Raw genomic sequence first — 8,360 nt, 5'->3', positions numbered from 1 at the left:
AATGAGAAGCACCAACAAAATGAATCTAAGTTCAATGGGATGTCATTGGCCCTGCGGAATCTGTGGTTTGGCATGTTGGGCTATGCCACCCTGAGTCTTTTGGGGGCTCAGCATGAGAGGTGAGGACTCTGTGGTTTTTAAAGACACCTTGGGGTGATGGCAAAGGGGGAACCCTGGACCGGGTGGCCCCTTCTTCTAAGTCTCTCTCAGCATCATCTTCCTGTGTGGCGATCATTTGCATCACTAAATGTTAAATTCTCGGAAGACTGTGCTTATTTATCTCAGGGCCCCTAGTGTCTAATAGGTGCCCAACAAGTATTTGTTGAATGAATGAATGAATAAATGAATGTTGGCCAGGACTTAAAATCTGGCTTTGAGGAACGCTGACACAAGAGAGGAAGAGTTGTAGATACATCAGTTTCCAGGTCACACGATGGTTAGCCAAGGTAAACTCATTTCTGGGCTAAAATAAAGCAAACACGTTAATTATTAGACAAAGGTGAAGCAATCCACACATGTGCCTCTGCCTTCCCCGTTGACTTCTCAACGGCCTGGGCTGGGAGTACGGAGACCTGGGAGCAGGGAGCCTGCGGCTCTCTCAGCTCCCTCTGCAGGTCTGCCCATCCCTGAGATGCTGCTGGGGGTAGGGAGGGGCTCGGTGGTAGGGACAGCACAAGTCATGTGGCAGCCACGGCTGATTCCTGTTGGGGTTCTGCCTCTCCCCCACAAACCCTGAAGCATCTGATCTCCCCCAAAAAGAGCCCTGTACTGGATGCTGAGCAGGGAGAGGGAAGCTAGATTCCTCCTCAACAGATGTCACCATAATTAGATAACTCATTATATCAAGGAATAAGGGAAGGAGATTGACATGGATACAAATGCGAACATATTGATAGCTGTTCCGCATGTGAGTTTGTGCAATCTTGGAGACTGATTTCCTGGACAAGGCTCAAGGGATGAGTCAGCGGTTGGAGCCTGGGGAGATTTTCCACAATGATATTCTAGTCCTAGTAAAGTATCCTAAGAGCTTTCCACCCTGTAAGACCATTCCCAGGGGCAGCCGGGGCTGGAAGCCAGCGTGGGTGTGTGCCTACACGTGTGGGAGGGGCCCAGCAAAGAGCCAGGGCCTGGGGGTGAAGGGGGGAGCCTCCTGGGGACTTCGCCCCCAGCCAGAGCGGGATTAAGTGTCCTTCACTAGTGTTCCCATATGACCCGCTCGTTCTGTTGGAGCACCTACCATTCCACTTTGTACTTGCCTCTTTCCCCTGTGGCAAATGGGAGGATTGAACCACGTGATCCTTTCTAGCTTGAACATTGTAAAGTTGGAAATGCCTTTAAAAATGAGGGAAAGGAAGGAAGCAGTGAACTGACACTGAGCACATGCCTGCTTCTTCACTGGGCATTTCACATCGATCACTTTCCAACAACCTCCTGAGGCCAACTGGCCAGCTTTCAGAGGGCCGTTGATCACTTCAATTGGCTGTGCCTCCTGAGACCCCAGGGCAAGCAGGCTCCTCCCCTGTGGTCCAGTTGGTAATCGTACTTAGCACTTGTCTCCTGTGGGGAGTCCTGGGGAGTGGAGGGTGTGAAGAGGGAGAGCCACTCTCACTGGAGTTCGGAATGCCCCCTCCTGCCCCTGTGGCCTCTCTCTGTCCGCCCTGCCCATGCCTCTCAGACACCTCTCCCCACCTCCAGTCCAGCATCCTACCTCCAGAGAATGAGCTCTCCTCTTGCACAGAGAAAAGACAATGCACTGGAAGGGAACTCCCTTACCTCACTGACATGGAAGAGGTAGCCCACCTCCTCCCTTACCTGTGGCTGGTACCTGTCTCACTTCTTTAGAGTCACTGTCTGCCCTTGACTTTATTTCTTGAGTCTATCCTCTCCTCTGCCTTGTGCCTGGTCCAGCCCCTTGCCTTTCTTCTGAGTCATTATGATATGCCCCAGGCCTCTCCCCAGTGCTCTTTCTGCCACTGCTGTCCTCTTCCTGGGCCTTCTAGTTCCCATGCTACATCTCACAGACCTTCTCTTGAACCAACAGAAAGACCTTTGTCTGCCTGAACCTGGCATTCAAACATCTTGCTAAGAGCCCTAGGGAAAACTCTTTTGGGGGGACCTGGAGTCCATAAACAGATCACACTGTCCCGAAGTGGTTGAAACAGGTAGCTTTAAATACAAAGATGCCAGATGTCATCAGCAGTTTATATGCAGAAGCCAGCACTATGCTTGAAATGGTAAAAGCGTGACAGGTTATAGTTACACATTGTTAAAGAACTCATGTCGCTCTTGATGAAACAGTCCAGGCAAGGACTCTGAACAAAAGTTAGAGCTATGCCCAGCCAGCCTCAGAAATGAGAAGAGCTGATGACCATCCATCCAAGAGGCCTGGGGTGCTGAGACCCACACCTGCTCCTGCTTCGGGGCAAGCGAGGGGACTCAGAGGGACTTTGTCTCCTTGGGGACCCCAGGCCATCAGAATGTCTCCGTCTTCCATTGGAGTCATTGGCACCAAACCTGCCGGGAGCAGTGAGAAACAGTGACCCCTTCTGCCTTGCAATCCTTCCCTCTCTCCCCACTTGGTGTTGGGAGAGTGGAAGACAGCATTAAAGCTCTCTGGACTGGCTTTTGCTTGTGAGCCTGTGCAAAAGTTCATTTGGAGGGCCTGTTTGCAGTTCTAGCTCAGACACAAGAAAGCTAGTCCTTACTCAGACAGCTAGCCAGCTTCCATCCGCTGTCTAGCCCTCCCGCCTACGCATTCAGTGCTCCACTTGTCTCTCCCAGTCCAGGCACCACACCTTCCTTTCCTCTGTTTGCCTTTATGGCCAGACCTGACCATCCAGCCATAACCCATTCACACTCCACCTTTCCAGGGGCCCTTCTGGGCTCTGCCTGCCTCCTCTCTCACACGGCCCTACACGGGCCCCTCGGCAGGCTCTATTTTCTCTTACTGGGATTACTGTCCTGTCTTTTCTCCCCTACTACCCCACGAATTTTTCCAGGAAACAGACTCAGTCTCGGACGTGTGAGCACCTCCCCTAGACCCCAGCACAGTGTTGCTGACTAGATGTGACGTGCTATGGAAAAGGTATATTGTTTCCAGGCCCATTCTAGATGCCTTACATTTAATCTTTCCAAAGCCGTAGTAGGTATGTCATCCCGTTTTGCAGATGATGAAACTGAGGTTCAAGGGAGGTTAAATGACTTGCCCAAGATCACATCGGCAGCAAATGGCGGAGATGAATTTGAACCCAGGCTTGGTTGTGTCTGTCCCCCACCCCGCACCCCCTCCCCGCCCCAAGCCCCTACAGTCTCCTGCAGTGAATTGAGAAGTAGGAGGAGACAAAAGTGCTAACTTTCTTAGAGAAGTGAACACTTCTCTCCCAGCCCAGGCTCTTCCCACTGAAACATGTATCTTATATGCCTTTGAAAACTTTTTTAAAAACTCTTGGAAGAATGGAGTAAATGTGAACAACTCAGTTAAAGGTGGGAGCAAGAAAGGATACAGGGAATCAAGAGTTTGGCTTTCTTCTGCTGCCCATCCTCTTCATCAGAGAATTTGGTTTACAGGTTTGGGAAGAGAGAAAAGGAAGAAAGGAGCTTCCAGATGGGAAAAAGTGTACAGTTATCAAAGCATGGCCAACTTTGGGGAAATGCGCAAGTGAAGAAGAATTTTGCTGTGATTCACTCAATGATACTTCTCCATTTTGCCATTTAAAGAGACCCCAGTAAAAATATAAGTAGGGGGTAATGGCTTTCTGAATGTTAGGCTGGTGTTTCTTGGTCACCGGCACATTTAGGCTATGTGCCACTTTGACCTTGCCACGTCTCCCCCCTGTGAGCAGAGGTGTAGGCACCTCTACTTCATGATAAGTAGAATGTTGTGCTTCAACCCCAAATCTCCTCACTCTGGGCCAATGTCCTTTTTCAAGGCCTTCTCCAATGGCCTTTTCTCCTGGTTCTGCTTCTCGCCGTGTGAATCCGATCTGTGCATCAGGAGATGTGCAAGGAGAAAGAGGCTTGCCTCTCTCGTGTCCCTACTCGTGGCAGTTCTCCACTGATGCTTACTTATTGTGCAGAACTGGCCATATGTCTTGACATCTATAGCAAGAGACTGTCTTGAGGCAAAGGAAGCTGATGGCGCTTCTCATGGTCCTGGGCTGGTGAGGCAGGACAAGTGGGAGAAAGCTCGAGGCAGGCAGCTTTCACTCAGTAAAAGGACCCTTCCTGGGGCTTAGAACTTCCCAAAGATGGAATGAATGGTGCTGATCTCCCTTCCCCTGAGTGACAGGAGGAGCAGAGCATCGGGGGAGGGGTCAGATTGGTGCAGAGGGAGCTATTACAGACGAAATGTAGCGTGTGGGGTTTTCATTGCAAGGATAAGATCTGTCTTCTAATCTTGCATTTTCAATTCATGACTCAGGGAAACAGCGCAGCCAGGAGCTTTTTAGAATGTACAAGAGTCCAAGGTAGCCAGTTGTAAGTGACCCAGAAACCAAAGGAACCCACATCTAGCAAATTTGCCTGCAACAAACCTCATTCTTATTTTGAGCATTCTTACATCCTTAAACAGAGACTGTCATTTCTGGCTCCAACTTCAGAAACAATAACATACCCTTAGGGCTTGTAATCCACACTAGAGAAATCATTAGCCATCTGAAAGAGTCATTATATCTCATTCAAATCCAACTAAACCAGCAAATATTTACCGAGCACCTCACTGGTGCAAGGCGAACCAAGATGGGTAAGATCTGGTCCGTGCCACCCAGGCACCAACAAGTGAGTGGAGGGGCGAGGACAGGTTTGGGAAGAGCTGGTTTACTATGCCACCTCTCCCGGCACTTTTCCAGCCTCCTGCGATTATTTGTTTCAAACTGCTAGCTGCCCCCGGAGCCTGTGAGCTCCGCAAGGACAGTATGGCTTATTGGCTAAGGCATAGCATTTGCACTTATAAAACCTGAGTTACCTCCTCACCTGGCCCGTGTCAGCTGTACCTTGGGGCACACTGCTTCACTGCTCTATAGTTTCCTCACCTGAAAATGGGAACAATAATGGTACTGACTATTGTGTGAATTACATTAAAGAACATAGGCAAAACACTTAGCACCGTGGCCTGATACATATTGGCTCAGTAAATACTTACTGCTGCTACCACCACCACCACTACTGATATGCTGGGCTTAAGTAGGCGTTAATTTCTCAGGTAAGTTCATAAGGTGAAGTCCACACCCAATCAATATGATACTTCAAATCCCACCTTGCATCGGACGCATCTGCACTTTGAAAGAAATGGCTTATATAGTTCCTGGCACAGCTCTCCTCTCTCTCTCTCTCTCTCTCACTCATAGGGCTGGTCACTTAAATTAATAACAGCTAATATTTAATGAGGGCTTATTACATGGTAGGTACTGGTCCAAAATTTTACATGTATTAACCTATTTAGGTTCATATCAACTCATGAGGTAAGTACTAGGATTTTTCCATGTCACACAAGAGGAAATTGAGGAACAGAATACATATTCTCAACCACTGGGCCTGGTTATCTCTCCTTAGGTAAATATGATATCCACACCCTAATACTAATGTCAATACACCCCACCATTTATACAAGTCTTGGAATACAGTAGCTGTTGGGTAAATATTTGTGGAATGAATGAGTTCCTTAGGCTAGTAGTTGCAGGAAATATTGCCTTTGTTCAGGGCACCCATATCCTCATAAACGTGCAGGCAGCAGAGGGAAAATGGGCTGGGGTGAGGCCATCAGGGAGTGTCCCCACCGCAGGAGCCTCTTCAGTATTCTCTGTGGATGCATCGTCACTGGGGTGACAATGTGAAGGAGGCAGAAAAAGGGGCTTACAGCCTTTAGCACAATTCAGAGGGGTGCAGAGATGTATTCTGAAATGTCCATGAGTTCTCTCCAGGAATTTTTAGGTGATGTGCTTTTGTTTTGATGATAATGTGACTGAATTTGTTACTAGTAAATTCTAGAGGTTGAGGCTGCTAACTCTGGAGTCAGAGACCTGGATGCAAATCCTGACTTTGGCACTTGGCTATGTGTGCCCTTGCATCTAAGTTCCTGGACAAAGTGAGAATGTGAATGAGGCAAATGAGTTTTCCTCTTGACCTTCTTTTCCCTCCTCCCCACCCAGGTGACTCAGGAACCCATTCTAGTTTGTACTTAGGTCCTTGCCTTTAATACAAGACTCCCTGGAAGAGGTGATGCCTGAACTGATGCCTGAAGAAAGAGCCAGAATTCACCAGGCACAGGCGTTATATAATCATCACATTCACTCTTACTGTGCCTCATGGTTTACGACACATTCTCCTATGCATTTGGTCCTGACAAAAACTATGTGAAGTGAGGTAACAATATATAAATTGACATACAGTATAGTCAATCCTTATCTTTCACAGATTCCATATATGCAAATTTGCCTGCTCATTAGCATTTACTTGTAACCCCCAAATTAATTCTCGTGGCACTTTATTGTCATTTGTAGACATGGGCAGAGCAGTGAATAATTTGGGTTGCCCGTTGTACACATTCCCAGCTGAAGTCAAACAAGGTGAAGCTCTGCCTTCTTGTTTCAGTTCTCATACTGTAAACCAGTATCTTTCGGGGTCTATTAAGTGCCATGTTTTTCATAATTTTGTGCTTTTTTTTTTGGTTAGTGATTTTGCTGTTTAAAATGTCCCCAAGCTGGGGTGCCTGGGTGGTTCAGTCAGTTAGTGTCTGCCTTCAGCTCAGGTCATGATCTCAGCGTCCTGGGATTGAGCCCTGAATTCAGGGAGCCTGCTTCTCCCTTTCCAGATCCCTCTGCTTATGCTCTCCCTCTGTCAAATAAATAAATTAAATCTTAAAAAAAAAAAATGTTCCCAAGCATAGTGCACAAGAAGTTGTGATATGCTTTCTGGAGAAACCATGTGTTAGAAGAGCTTCATTTAGTCAGGAATTATAGTGCTATTGGCCAGGAGTTCAATGTTAATGAATCAACAGTGATATTACATAAGGTGTCTTTAAGCAGAAACACCCAAACAAGGTCATGTTTTACTGCTGACAGAAGTGTTGCAACCAGAGGCTCACGGGAACCCAGCCCTGTGTTTCCCCTAAGGGTTACAGTTCAGTATTTGTTAATGCTGTGACTTCATAGACCACAACTATCACAAATAGTGAAAATGCAGTAGAGACTGTAAATATATACAATATATAGAATAAAGGAAACCAAGGCTCAGAGAGGTTAGAGGATTTGCCCAAGGGGCCCAAGTTATTCATCTGATGGGTGTCAGAGTTGGTGCTTGAACTCAGATCTGAGTCCCTGCTCCATACACTACCAGCCCCTGCCTGTCAGGATTCCTGGCCAAAAGAGTGTATGAACAATTGCCATTTGTGGAGTTTGGGTAAGGAGGATTCACTCTGGATGTTTGCAGCCTCCTCTTTGCTATGCTGCTCTTCATTTCCCCTCCTGCACTTTTTTGTTTGGTAGGATTGTCCGTGATTGCTTTGTCATTGCATGAAAGGTCCTTTCAAGCAAGTGGACCTGTAGGTACCTCTTACTGCAACGGGCGAATCTTTCCAAGGAGGGATCTGGGCAAAGAACAGGATGGTCAAGCTAGGAAGCCACTCTAATTCAAACTCATACATGAAGCAGTGAAAAATGCTCCCACATTATCCTTGTTAATATTTGAACTCTAAACCAGGCAGATGGGAAGTGAGGAGTTACAGGGACATCTGTGCCCTCCTTGACCCCACCCGGGGCAGCCATCACAAATCCTTGTGATTCTTCCCCCTTCCTGTTGAGGGGCAGTGCCTCTGTGTAAGCATTTTCGAACAATCAGTGTCATTTTGTGGGACTATTAGATCCAACATATCCCTCTTCGCAGGCCCCACAATGCTTCCATGATGCACTGCCTTGATGAGTTTGACAGGCCTGACAGAGGAAGGCAGGAGGGCGGAGGAGAAGAGAGAGGATTAACAAGTGTCTGTGAAGTGGCATTTATATTTAGAATTTCCTTTCCTTTCAAGGGTTGGTGTGCCAGTCGGGACTCTCGGTATCAACAACAGAACCCACCTTAGCTCGTTTCGGTATAAAGAGAATTTATTAAAGAATATTAGATGGTTCACAGACATAGGTAACCAGGCAGGAAGATGCCCAAACCATGAAGTGAGATCACACATTGGAAGGCACCCCCACCCCACCCCACCCCCCACCAGCAACCCGCCCTGGTCACGGACACCACAGCTTTCACCCAACACGGTGAGCACCGCACACCAGAACCTCGGGCTCTTACACCACCAAGGCTGCCTGCCTCCCCTGCCCCTCTGGCCAAAGAGAAGGCTCTGGGCAGCCTCTCTACCTCCTGTT

The 8,360-nt window shown here is 47.8% G+C and overlaps 1 long non-coding RNA gene across 1 annotated transcript in view; it reads right to left on the bottom strand.

Moving 5' to 3' along the window:
* Positions 1 to 8,360, bottom strand: part of LOC123849835 (uncharacterized) — a 110,280-nt gene that overhangs the window by 4,779 nt on the left and 97,141 nt on the right. The gene's annotated exons all lie outside the window — the stretch shown is intronic.

This window comes from Mirounga angustirostris, unplaced genomic scaffold, assembly GCF_029215605.1.
Source record: "Mirounga angustirostris isolate CCGP_5_RB_7025 unplaced genomic scaffold, mMirAng1.0.hap1 SCAF_15, whole genome shotgun sequence".
Lineage (NCBI taxonomy): Eukaryota > Metazoa > Chordata > Mammalia > Carnivora > Phocidae > Mirounga > Mirounga angustirostris.
This window is presented reverse-complemented; position numbering and strand designations above follow the sequence as displayed.